Source organism: Pieris napi, chromosome 7 (genome assembly GCF_905475465.1).
Source record: "Pieris napi chromosome 7, ilPieNapi1.2, whole genome shotgun sequence".
NCBI classification, from domain to species: domain Eukaryota; kingdom Metazoa; phylum Arthropoda; class Insecta; order Lepidoptera; family Pieridae; genus Pieris; species Pieris napi.
Genome location: NC_062240.1, coordinates 7312525 through 7327398, shown reverse-complemented (window position 1 = coordinate 7327398; position 14874 = coordinate 7312525). Strand labels below are relative to the sequence as shown.

Sequence of the window (14874 nt, the reverse complement as noted above, 5' to 3'; positions counted from 1 at the left end):
GATTTCATACCCTAATATTTTCCAAACAAGTTATCTGAAGGAGACGTGATTGATATAAAATTGGACATCATTTGACCACTTAGTTGAGTGAGGTCAACCTTAGGCCATATTAGCTTACGGGAACTCAAACGAAAACTTTGCGCGCGCCTCGTAGCTCCTAGGTGCTACGAGCTACGCACTCGCCACTCAGTCGCGTGGTGCTCGCCGCATTCTCCGCACGTATCTTTTCGGAATAGCCTTCAAGTATCGAAATAATTTCGTTTCATAAATTTGACTGACGACGTCTTTAAACTTTCGGGTTGTGGTCTAGCCCACGTGATATTGTGCTATGTCCCGCAGTATGGCCCCGTCTGAGGTCACTCATCACCCGTCACATTAGTCCTGAGTGAAGTGTGTAATTATGTATGTAAGTGAAGGCAGAGCGAGCCGCGTGATTGTGTCGACCCTCATCGTGCGAGCGCCCTTTGTGTCCCGCAGATAAGTTGCCCAACTGACAGGATCCAGGGGACTTCATATTTTGATATGATTAACATTTTGAACATTGGATCTGTTCAAGGATTTTAATGACGGTAAATTTTTTTTTTAAATTTATAATACAGTTCTAATAAAATTTATTTACAATTAAGATAAAGTAAATAAATCCGACTGCAAGCAAATTCCGAAGCAAATTCTATGTAAAGCTTGATTGGCTTGTTCACTGGCTTTGAAATTCAACAGAACTGAGCAAACTAACTATTCACGTACTCGATGTGCAACATTTAATTAAATATACAAAAAAAAATCAAATCTATAGAGTTAAGGAGGTGGTGGTTGTTTAATTAAGGTTAGAACAATGATTGTTGTTCCTAATACCTACTATTTATATAGATTTTAATCAAAATTGTTACAAATTATAAAAATAAAATAAAAAATAAATCAGTGGCGTTACAACCTTTTTAGGTCTGGGACTCATATTTCTGTATCTGTTACATGTCCATTTGTCAATCTAATAGACAAGTAGGTGATCAGCCGCCTGTGCCTAAGACACGCCACCGACTTTTTGGGTCTAAGGCAAGCCAGTTTCCATACGATGTTTTCCTTCACCGTTTGAGCGAATGTTAAATGCGGATATACAGGAGTCCATTGGTGCACAGCCGGGGATCAAACCTACAACCTCGGTGATGAGAGTCGCACGCTGAAACCACTAGGCCAACACTGCTGCTACTAATTATACAAACATTTAACTGTAGTTATCTGAAACGCAGCTTTTAATTATAATTATTACCATCATTATCATATCATAGAGTTGCCTGAAATAGATTAACACGCAATAGGATTATTTATCTCATACGAGCTTATATAAGTAAAATTTGTCATATGTAAATAAATATTGGCATTAAAAGATACGACTTAATGATTTTTACATCGGTTCGATACTCTTTTTGATAAGGGATAGCCGTTAATTACTTGTACGGGATGACAAATGGCGCGCGGGCTACTTACTGCAAAATGTCGATGTTATCTCTTGTTGAGGTTTCGGTAATTCACCCGTAATTAAGGATTTCTAAAGATCAATCGTGTGTTCCCGATAGCCTTGTGTCGACAAGAATAAATATATGGCTATACGTCTTTTAAGAGCAGTGTTTTCTTCAGTGTGCGATCTCATACGATAGTCGTAGGATGTGCACCAATGGACTTGCTTTCTATGTGCGCATTCAACATTCGCTCTAACTGTTTAAGGAAAACCTCGTGAGGAAACCGACCCAAAAAGTCGACTGCGTGTCTGGTACAGGTTGATCACCTACTTGCCAAGTACATTGACAAATGATCTTGAAATAGATACAGAAACCTGAGGCCCAGACCTAAAAAGGTTGTAGCGCCTCTGATTTTTTTTTGTTTTAAACATATTTAATTTTAGTAAGTATTTTATTAAGCATTTAGCAAGTTTTAATTATTTTAGAACTTCGAAAGAAGAAAGTTATCGGTCATTTGTATGTACTTAATAGGCACCTTGGCTTATTATTGTATCATTTTAGGCATCTGATTAAGCCAAGACCTGTATTAATCTAAAATTGTAGGACATTTAAAGATGATATTAATTGTAATCAATCAAGGGCCGCTACGGTATGGTTCTTATTTTACAAAGAAAGAAATTAAGGATCACACGCTTAACCACTAAGCACACACTTGCATTGATAATAGTAATTTATACAAACGAAATGATCTCAATTAAAAAAAATTGTTTAGCACTACATTCTTCTTTGGATGTTTTCGTATTGTTTATTTCTATGTACCTTAATAATACATAGCAGTACAAATCTTTTCACGTTTCACTTTACATAAAGACTACATTCAATTAAAGTTCTATTTTTAATTGGTGAAGAGATGTTAAAATGTGAGCAAAAGTTGAAATTTTGTTTCCGTTTCAATGAACGATTTTAACAATTTAATTTGTTTCACTTGGAACTCGAAACTCCAAAGCGAAATGTTTCAATTGTGCCCTATTGGTAATAGCACCTAAGTGTGCTCTTTATCATGCTTCGCCTATTCTGATAATAATTAACCTCAGAAATTAATAATCATATTTTTTATATTTAAGGCCAGCGTGGGCCTAGTGGTAAAGCGTGCGACTCTCAATCCTGAAGTCGTGACTTCAAACCCCGGCGGTGTCACCATGGATATTTTTTACACAATACTTACTAATAATGCGAAGGTAAAGACAGAGACGCCGTCGACTTTTTGGGTCTAAGACATGTCGGTGTCCTCACGATGTTTTCGCACCGTTCGAGCAAATGTTAATAATGAGAAATCTTAATAAATCTAAGAAAGCACGGAACCTTGTCTCCTACTTACTTACAACTTACTAATAAAACAATAAGATGTACCTCTACAATATTATCATTGACAATAACAAGTCAACTTGTCATTGTTCTAGAAATACCACAACATTAATAATAAGTCTCCACCAGTATTTAAAAGCGCTATACTTTAGGTGATATGGAATTTTGAGTCTAATTTTAAGCGTAATTAGTCTCGACGTACAAAGATTATAAAGCGGGCATTAATAGTGTGTGAGATATTAATCATTACATACCGTTCGTTACTGTTGCAGTCGGTGTTTTTAAAATCCACGTTAAACAAAAGAAATATTTCAGATTTTAGCGGAGGCCGCAACCACCGCAGCGCACGGTTCACTGTCTTGCCTCACGCACAACATTAAGCTTAATAAAGTATCTTCTATGTGATGCCCTCAATAATCAGAAGATACTTTATATATTTCTGTTGTGCTTCTTAGTCAGATTCCGCTCGTGGCGCCAGTAATAAAGTTGGTTTATGCCCGCAATATCTCGGTTCGTGGTTCGCATCTTGTTGCTATTATGCTGTAAATTTTAAAGCGACCTTGTTTCAAAACTTCTTGGCGTTTTATTATTAAGTAAAGTATGTATGTATATATATAACAACTAGCTGATCCGGCAAACGTCGTTTTGCCATGTTTATCATTAATAATAAAAAATAGGGGTTGATCGTAGAGGGGTGAAAATACGTAGGGGTTGTATGTATTTTTTAATGCTGTATCATAAAAAAATAAAAATATTTTTTTATCTAAAAATAAGAAATAAAAAATTATGGGTGGGCTACCCTTAACATTTAGGGGGATGAGAAATAGATGTTGTCCGATTCTCAGACATACTCAATATGCACACAAAATTTCATGAGAATCGGTCAAGCCGTTTCGGAGGAGTTTAACCACAAACACCGCGACACGAGAATTTTATATATTAGATAAGGGCTGTCTCTCGAGTTATTTACTCCTATTACGTTTTAAATAAATAATAAATCAGTGGCACTACAACCTCTTTAGGTCTTGGCCTCAGATTTCTGAATCTGTTTCATGATCATTTTTAAATCCTAGCTAGGAGGTGATCAGCCTACAGTGCCTAACACACGCCGTCGACTTTTTGGGTCTAAGACATGTCGGTTCACGATGTTTTCCCTCACCGTTCGAGCAAATGTTAAATGCGGACATAGAAATAAATTCCATTGGTGCACAGCCGGGAATCGAACCTACGACCTCAGGTATGAGAGTCGCACGCTGAAGCCACTAGGCCAACACTGCTGTATTACGTTTGAGTAGGCGAATAAAATTTATTGTTAAGCTTCAAGGAAAGCTAATCAAGATTAGCGTCGTCAAACAAAAACGTCAAAACTTCACATACTACAGCAGTTTCTATCCGCTTTATATTTTAATTCAAATAACATATGCAATATAGCAGTGCCATTAATTAACGAAGCTGACTTGAGCTTGGCGTGCAGTGGAATATGTGGGTATAATAATTGTAATGGTGTAGTGCTATATAAGTCCCTTTGAACCCACGTCCCTGTTTGTGACAGAATATTTAGACCTTTAGAAATGTATTTTGTATCCAATAATTCGTAGTTTCTTCAATTGAGGGGTCAATAGCGAGATCTTGACGTTTCGAATCAATCTTTAGCTATGACGGATTCTTTTTATGTAAATATTTCTTTTGGATAATTTTGTAATGATCATTTTATACATTCGTTATGTTATTCAATTTTTTTCACATGGTATTGATATGGCTGGGGATGTCGTGATATTTGATTCCATATTTTGTCAGACCGTTACATTATTATTTTTTAGCAAATATTTATAAATAAAAATATGTTACCTGTATATATCGGAGCAATGGTGCTAGTATCAGCTGCCATTGTAATTATAATTTAATAACATCAGAATCGCAGGAGTCAAGTCAATCATCCGCGACCGAACCCGAACCGAATACAAAGTCAAACAGCAGTCATAGGAACGAGTGTCAAAGATTACTTTAATATTGATTGTCAGTTTCAAATGTTTAAAGTTATGGTAAATTACTTATATAATAATAATGACTATGGAGTCATTATTAATATATTGAATAGTCGTTAATTTATAGGTAGCCACATGCCTTACCAATAAACCACTTAACGGTTTTGACTTTTATGACTTTGATACTATTAAATTACAATGACAGTGGCAGCTGACGCTACCGCCATTAATAATAATGACTGAAGTTACTATTACTACAGACTATCAAATAGTCTGTTAATTCGTTGATCTATTAATATTGGCAAATCAAATAGACCTCATAACTAATTTGTTTTTGATGTTATTAAATCATAATAACAATGGCAGCTGATACCAGCGCCATTACTCCGACATAATATATATTGTTTTATAAACGGTTCATAAAATAGTTACAAAAATTAGTAATGTATAATTAAAATAAATATATACATCGCCTACCTATTTAATTCAAAATAATGTGTTATTATGCATTGTTGAATTAGGATCAACATTATTTTTCACTCTGAGCTTACTCACGGCACCTTAACTGGAATAAATGGAGCAAATATACCAATTTCTATTGAAACTCAATATTTTTGTGTGGAAAATCCGCACTTTTTTGCCATGGCCTGTGTCAGTGAAATGAAGTTAAAACACTGCCTCCAATAGTTACCTATATCTATAGCTACTAACAAATCAGTTTAGTTCATGATATTTGTGAAATAGTTGAGAATCGTGTCTACGACCTCGAGCTCCACCGGTGCACCAACAGTGTGCGCTCAATACTTGGTGGACTTAATATTTGCTCATACGGTGAGATTAAACATCGTGACGACACGTGCAACTTTGCTCTGGTGCAGCGAGCACAAGAGCCTTATCACATACTTGCTTATAATAATGTGAAGGAATCAAGTACAGAATTTGAATTCGTATATGATATCCCAGTTTGACTGCCAGTCACTAAATGGTGAGCAATGACCTCGCGAGCATTTTGGCAATTGTATTACTGGTGGTATAATTTAACATCAGGTAAGACTCTCTTGCCCATTTGACCCATGTTGGTGGTATGACAGGTTATAATGATTGCCTTGTTATTAGTACGAGAACACATTTTACGAGAAAGTCTTTTTGAACCAATACTGTTGATCCAGTTCACCTATCTTTAAAGTATTGATATTCAAGAACAACATGAGGGAAAAATTATCTTAAATAAATTAAACGTGTAAATATAACAAGAGTATTTTAGTATTTTATAATATCGTAATTTCGCGAACTTTAATGACGTAGGGCTCTCTGAAATATCGCCTAAAAGTTTTACCCAAAGCGGCATTATGGTTTTGTTGTTAAGCCGCATTGATTACCTGTTTTAATACTGCTTGTAATATTACCAATTGAGAACTTTCTCATAAAACATAAGCATAACACTTATACTGATATCCTTTTATTAAGTTCAAAAAGCTTTATCATGCAACTTGTTTTTGTAAAGGTAATCTAGCCTTCAGTCTATTTACATTAGAAGATAAGACGTTATAATAAGATATCCATATCAAATTTAATAAATCCCAACGACATACGAATAAAGTTTTATGACTGGACGATCTCATTTTCTCGGATTCTATGGCGGGAAAACTTATGAAATATTAGGAACAATAGGAAATGTGTCGAGTAATACAATCTGAGAGAGGCGGAGTTTACGGCTCTCAAAGCCCTTGTGTCGGCGCGTGAGGGGAATAACTGCGGATCAGCGCCGGCCTATACATGACGACATGCCACGTCCGATTAATGAAAAGCCTGTCAGTTCAAAATTGTAACTTAAACCTTAGGGATCCTACAATGACCACATTGAGTTGTGCGCGACTGTAATCACTCACCACTGAACTATAAAGTACTTACTTGCATCTCATTATAATGTTATCAGCTGTCGTATATGCTACGACATTAAATAACATTTCGTGCCCTTTACAACAGTATCGGTCATCTTCATACCAATATAGAACCTTATGCAATTAAGAATTAATTTTAAAAAAAACCATTTGGAATAAGTTATGTGTGTCAGTGACAGAAAACTAAACGCGTTTAGTTTTATATTAAACCTTATAAAATTATTTACCTAAACTTTCTTCATTAATCATTCTAGCAACTGCAATAAATTCCGCAAACAGATAGACGTGGAGAACTTGCTTTTTATAATATAAAAGCCAACTTCTTTTAGGCATTATTCTAAAATTTTACTCTAGAACTCAATGATATATCAATCATCGTTTAGGCAGCGATCGTAAGAAACGTCGTTTGACCACTTTTTCTCAGAGTTTCCTTGCAAATCAGACTATGAAAAAGTATTTTCATTTTAATATATAGCCTGTGATATTCACAAATAACGTGTCTATTCGTGAAAGAATTAACAAAATCGGTTTAGTAAGAGATTTCCCTCTACGAACTCTGAAAATTAGCCTCATATATTAGTATAAATGAAAATCAAACAACAATAATATGATTTGCCGGAAACGTGTTTTAGCACTGATGTTTAATTTTAATCCATGTTCAGAGCATAGCTGACGCATGTATAAACTAAATTATGATCAACAATGTCGCGCGGCGCTATCGGGTTTAACATATACGTATATATGATGTGACATAGCACACACGACAGTTTACTCGACATTAAATCGACATAAACCGCACGTTTCACCCGGTTTCATTGTTTTGACATGTAATCTTTTCACTAAGCCTCAATCAATTAGTGTAACAATATGTTTGCATCGGTATGCTGTATTTTATACCATACCATGTGCTGCGTTATCATTAGTCTATTAAACAAATGCCGGTAACAACATAGATTGTATATTTCAAAAATATTACGTAATGCTTAAAAAATAATCCCACTAAATTTACACAAATAAATTACGTGACAAGGTCAAATAAACTGTTATAAATTGTTGATTGTAAATTAATTTCAACGGTTTTGTGTAAAGCTTCTTACTTGCGTTCTGCAAAATCCATTTTGTACGCCGTATTTATACATAAAAGCTATATAAATATGTTACATTCATTTGGCTGAAGAACCCATCCGTCTTTTCTGGTAACGTTACACTATAATGATAAAAGGTAAAAGAAAATATCTTTAACCAGCTCGTATGAATTAAGAATAACTCAGTTCTGTATGGTCATTTATATTTTTAATATTGCTAATTTTGTAGCTAGTATTCATTAGTTATATATAGGCTGTTTCGCAAAAATTTCGTTAGAGTAAAGCTCGCTCGAAACTCATTTAAAAGCTTTCATCTTGTGTGTTTTTTTGCGGCATTTTATGGTTCAATAAAATCTGAAATGGCGTCCGTGCACCGCTCACTGTAATGCTTGATCCGCGTACATACCCACAGCTAGTACAATATTATGTCTAAACCACCTAAATGTCTCTAAAATTGTTTCCGGTCCCAATAAGGGCAGGGGGCAGCATTCCCTGCCTTTTACAGGGGTGAGATTGAAGCAACTGTGGTTTTCTCTGATACTTCAAAAACATACGCTTTTAAAAGCCCTTAGGGACGCTTATTATTTTTAGGTTCAGTCTTTGGCTATTAACTTGATACAATAGTTTCGTTGAAAATCAAAACTAAAATCGTCATATGCGTCAATTAATGTGTCTATTTTTATATGAAGACTAGCTGACCGGGCAAACGTCGTTTTGCCATGTATATCATTTATAATAAAAAAATAGGGGTTGATCGTAGAGGGGTGAAAGTTAGGGGTTCTATGTATATTTTTTTGCTGTATCTTAAAACAATAAAAACAGAAAAAAATATCAAAAAATAAAAAAAAAATATTTAGGGGTGGACTACCCTTAACATTTAGGGGGATGAAATATAGATGTTGTCCGATTCTCAGACATATCCAATTTGCAGACAAAATTTAATGAGAATCGGTCGAGCCGTTTCGGAGGAGTTAAACCACAAACACCGCGACACGAGAATTTTATATATTATATAGCAATATTAAATTGATGTCTTAACTGTTTTTTAATCATTAAAGGAACAGCTATTTATTCTCATCTTATAGTCAAACATAAAATCATTAAATGCGTATGTATACGTGAATCAAAATGTCGAGTTGTATTAAAATTATAAATGTATATGTTAGAATTAAGAATAAGGATTATTGTTGATAAGATAATATATTATCGAATTATAAAATGCTAAGTTATCGTTATTTATGATACCACTATTTTCATATATGCAACTATGGAAAACTCTCTCATAAATTGGTTGAAAAATAAATAATGATTTTTTTAAATGGTAAATAAAGTATTCATTAGAACGAAGCTTTAGCTAGTAACGCTAAGTACTGAAAGTCATAAAAAGAACAAGCTTGCGTTAAGCCTAACATGATGGCCGATTCTGTTTTATTCTAGCTATTTCTATTTCTACACATTCTCTGAATGCGATATGTCTTAGATAAATTTAGTGCTACTACTTACTCCATTTCTAGTAGGTATACTAGGAATGGGTATTATTTAGATTGATAAATTCAAATTCAAATTCAAAAATCTTTAGATGGCGTTAGTTTATTGTAGTAGAAGTGCATTTTGTTTGATAAATTCAATATTTAGTACAATATAATCATTTCAATTATTTATTTAAAAGCGCAAATGTATGACACATTATTTTAAATAGTATTATTAGATTGGCGATTATTTCATTATATTTATGTTACTGTTTTCATATCCTTGAGTGTTTGATACACAAATGCATATGGTGCATATAAAAAACCAGTGACACTAAATCTCTTTAGGTCTGGGCTTCAGTTTTTTGTATCTGTGTCCTGATTATATATTTTTTGCTTCGATCCGGTTTTGTCACGATGTTTTTTTTTACTGTACAAGCGAGTGTTTAAGCGTTCTTAGAAAGTCTATTGCTGCACAGCTGGGGTTGCTTGCTCTCACGCTGAAGCCACTAATCCAACACCGCTGAAAAAATATAAAAAGAGGTTTACTTAAAAAAAAAAACATTTTTATTGTGAGAAGACTAGAAATCTTAAATACAGAAAATCAAGTGATAGATAAACTTTTAAAAATTCAAGACAATAAAGTTGTTGGTTGTTTGTTGCTATGGAATCGCGCAATGCGATCGAGGCGACACAACCTAATCGTATAATTTGTGCGGATTCCTATCGGAGTGTAGAAGAAGCCGTATTAGTACAATAGCATGGCATGGGCCGGGTGAACACCCCGTAAGCCTATAATACGGATGTTTATTGACGCTATTTGCTTACTGAGAAATACAGATTATCGGGAAATACGATCTACGATTTTTATATAATAAAACCTTACGTTAGAGTTAGTATATTTTTAATAAAACTTATTTACAATTCAGCAATCGTGGAGGTGCAAATAATAGAAGACAGTTAAATAATACCTATAATGTCTAAGTGTAATCTACCCTTAAATAATTTATTATATAATTATGTAAAACTTGCCTATGAGATTTCTTACTGAAACTTTATGGCATAAAATGCAACAAATCCTATTTAGTTGTCCTCGGATGATACGGTGTGCGGTATAGGACAATGACGTGTTTGAGTATGTTTTTTGTGTACGAATATGAACTTTATGCAGTATTAGCCTAATAAAGTACTATCTAACTCTGATCATGTACGTAGCCATCAATATATTATATTACGTCTTATTATGCGCACAATTCACATGTGCACGTAACGCGAGGAAGAAAATCGCTAGAATCCTGTCTAAATACAAAAACGATCTCTGGCCCAATGTAAAATGAATATAAATTACAGGTGAATATCGAAGCATTTGGTCATCGTAAATATTACATTATTTATTATTGATTGCGCTCAGAGCATAGTTTATTAGATGCTACACTATTCCCTTCGACGTTGTTACTACCATTTAACCTTGTTACACTTTGTTAATAAATGAGCTAAAATTTCTTTGTAAATATTGTCGTTGTCACTCCGTGTAGCGTGTATCAAGTTGCTCCTTTAAGATATTGTGTGAAGGGCAAGATATTGGCTCACGTCCCGAGGGATAGACTGTAACAGTTCACGCGAGTCGTTTACGTTATTGAGATTATTGTGTCTTGGACTTGTGGACGCTGTTTTCAATTTTGCGTCAAATTGAAAACAGCGTCCCATTTATTTACTAGCAGCCCTGCGATTCTGTAACTCACTTCACGAACTCACACAGCGGTTTTCGCATCGGCGGTCTCTCTCAAATCAGTCGTGAAGCAGTCCTTTTATGATTTGGCATTCTGAAAAGGTGGGAGCTTGTACTTTATTGTTTATCAGAATGCCAAATCATAAAAGGACTGCTTCACGACTGATTTGAGAGAGACCGCCGATGCGAAAACCGCTGTGTGAGTTCGTGAAGTGAGTTACAGAATCGCAGGGCAGTAGATTATTATGTATAAACAGTATCCATACAAAAGTAATAGGTGTCGTAACTATGCAATAGAAAATTTAACCAAAGATATTTTATAAGTAATCGTTTACGTCAGTACACGCCTGGTTTTTGGGAGTTTATCGGTCTTTAGCATTATTATTAAGTCGTCATGATCGTAGAACAAGGATTTGAAAAAAATCCAAATTTCACTTTTTAACATATTTGCATACTATATCAACTAAATATTACGGCTACATTAAAAAAAACCATGTGTTTTAAATTTCAAATTAATTAGTAAAGTGACGAATTTAATAGAAACATGTGATTTTTCTAGAAAACTGTGTCGTTTAATGTTATTATTTTTATTTTGTTTCAAAACAAACCATTATGTTTGCTTGAATAACAAATTTCATAATAACAGAATATGAATTAAAATAGTTATGACAAAAACTAACATGATTATATTATTTTGAAATGGCTGCCCTGTAAAGTTTGAAATGACGAAGTATGCGCAATGCACGCGTAACCGGTGCATTTCTGAACAAGCGCGCTCAGGGCACAGCAATAGTTTCCGTCCGTGTGGTTAATCGGTATTTGCAGCCCCAAATTCTCTAAAACATCTGCGAACGAACCAAAATAATACCGTCCCAGTCCCTAGGTCATGTAAAAGGTGAAAAATGTATTCTGTAAATGTATCGGTTAGTAGAACAGTGCTTTGAAGTTTTGATCCGGGTAATTTTGATGTGACAGTCGTAACAGTGATTGGTTTGGATGTACTGTCAAGTCCAGTAAACCTTTGAGATAACGACGATCTCTGGTATTTTTTAATATTTTATGATAGATTTTGCTTCGATTATTGCGTATAATAAAAATAAATATTAGTGAATTTACATATACCTAATGTCTACTGTTTTTGAAGTTAGCATATTGTCACAGCTTTTGGAAAGTTCATATTAACAACGAATATGACCGTAGCCGCGTTAACATGTGAAATTAATGTCAAACATGTCTTATGTAGAGAATTAAATAATCATTAACTATTTATAGAACATATAATATTATGAAGACAATAAGGTAGGCCAGGAGAGGTCAGTTACCACTTCCCCATCAGCCTATGGCATAAATTATGTGATACCAACAGATGCGACTTTTGGGAGATGTTTTCAATTATTTTACACACATTTATGTTCACGAACATGTTTGATACTGTTATTGTTACAAATGAAACAATAATATGAGCAATTATTGTTGTTGTAACAGTAAGGGCCGCGGGAATTCGCTCTATAGTGGGCTTAATGTGGTAATATAGTTGGCTTTGTGGGCAAATGTATTGAGCTCCCCCTCCTCCCCCTGATCCTCAGTGTAACGAGCCAGTGCAGGTTGATGTGCACATGGTGAATAAAATATATTCTGCAGAAAGTATAAAGGCACACAAACTAAGATTAAATATTACGATTGTCGTGACTGAATTCAAAGTTACATTAAAGTACACATACATTAATATCTGATAAACAGTAACAAACATTAAAACTAACTATTTTAAAAGTTATCTACGTAAAAACTACAGTTAAATAAAATTGTTAGACACTTTTTTTGCTCGTATGTGTACGATGCGCAAACTTTCCCCCACTCCCTTGTTTAATGCTCAAGAAGTTTGCCGGTATCTGTACCTTCTTATGCACGTATAACCACTACCATGTTCTGGTTTCGATTAAGGATATGTAACAAGTAAATTTTGAATTTATTTTGGACATATGAACGTCCAAACCAACTTGACGCAACGCGATGGAATAAATGTTGTATGATTCTTCGTTATATAGATGTTTAAAACTATAGCTGGACAATTATTTCTTAATAACTAAGAAACGAATATGTATATGTTAGGGAGATAGCTATATATATATAACGAATTTTTTCGCATCGCATGGGGGGGGGGGGGGGGGTTACGTAATACTAATACTAAGAGATAATGTAGATTTCTAAAGTAAGATTTTTTTTTCCGTTCAGGAATCGTTAAAAACATAAATACAAATAATTACAATTTTTACATGTACATATAAATAAATTGTAATAATAATATATATGACATTTATTGGATATTCCAGTTTTTACTCTGTACTATAACTATATATGTTAATACCACAACCGTCACCTAACACAATCGTCTACTGAAAGCAAATTGCTTGCTAAATAGACCGGAGACCACACACACCGCACTAATACATTCCCCTTCCCAGGCATCCTCACTATACGATTTCATTATCATTATTATTTACCTAATATATACACTATTAATGTGTTATATTCCCAGAATATCGTTAAAATGCATTTATTGTAAGGCGTGCCTAAAAGACTAAGGGTTATAGTATTGTCTTTGATTGACATAACTTTTATATATTTAAATAAAAAACTTTTTTTGAACGGATTGAAGTTATTAGTAATTTACAACTATTTAAACATAATTTTAAATTTATCCGACGTTTCGCGTGCTTTACAGCGTGCGTGGTCACGGTGACCACTGTAAAGAAATATAATACGGTGTAAATGTAAATTTATAATAATACATAACTTCAATCCGTTCAAAAAAAGTTTTTTTTTTATTTAGACTAAGGGTAAATAAAAACTAAGTCATTTAGAAAAAAACACCCTCGGCTGTTACTGAATCATTATAATTTCTTATTAAATAGATTACAATACTATATACTATAATATATATACTATACTAATATATGAGTGCTCAAACTCTAACGTGAGCACAGACTGCAATCAAAACTGACACAAACTTCTACCATAGAGCCAATGAACATAGATATTAGCTTAAAATTTTATGGCTACATTAAGAGATTGAACTTTATCACGCGTTAAGTTCGTCGGCATTGAAGGATGTTTACAACGACAAAGCGATAAAATGGTAATAATTAAACACTTTGTAATCCATTTTCTAATATTTATTCGCATCACATTACATTATTATAAGAGCTTTATTAATCCATACAAAAATTGGTTAGTTCACATTTCTTAATATGATTATTAGTTGTGTTAGTTAGTATAAGTTATAGTTAAGTTAGATTTTTTAGTGGTGTAGTACTATATGGCCTTTTTTTATTCAGATTTTTCTCAATGCATTGTTCAGATCTAACCTTGTTTTGGATGATAGGGATCCAACGTTGAAAGTGTATAATTTTAATTGTTGTGACGTGGATCCTGTTCTTCGTTTCTTGTGTGTAATGGAGGGTGGCGGTCGCTTTCTGAAGTTAAGATTTAAATCGTAATACCTACGTAATTCCTTTGTTACGATATTCAAATTGTTGAAGGATTAAGTGACAAACGGCTATTGGCGAAGTTAGACCACACTGGGTCGGCTCATCTCTGTCCATTCAAGCTGAAATCGAGTTGTTAACTAAATTAATAATATCTTGGTCCCTTTGTAGTAGACAGTGAGTGTTAGTCAGTCGTCGGGCCGAACAAATGGCCCGTGTAATGGCCGGCAACTCGCGCGGCCGCAAACCACACAATAACAACACAAATATCTAACAATGCACTGATGTTCCTGAGATACCGATTCTAAGCTAGAATATCAATGTGTATGCGTATATTTCAAATATAACAACTAAACTAGTTTAATTGCACTTTTTAACAACAGTATTTTGCGTCTCTTTCA

At 34.1% G+C, this 14874-nt stretch overlaps 1 protein-coding gene across 1 annotated transcript in view; it reads left to right on the top strand.

Moving 5' to 3' along the window:
* The first annotated feature begins 203 nt into the window (after positions 1-203).
* LOC125051250 (neuroligin-1-like) overlaps positions 204-14874 on the top strand; it is an 87317-nt gene continuing 72646 nt past the window's right edge. The window contains exon 1 of the mRNA XM_047651462.1: positions 204-569. The gene's annotated coding sequence lies outside the window, so the exon portion shown is untranslated. The remainder of the gene's footprint in view (positions 570-14874) is intronic.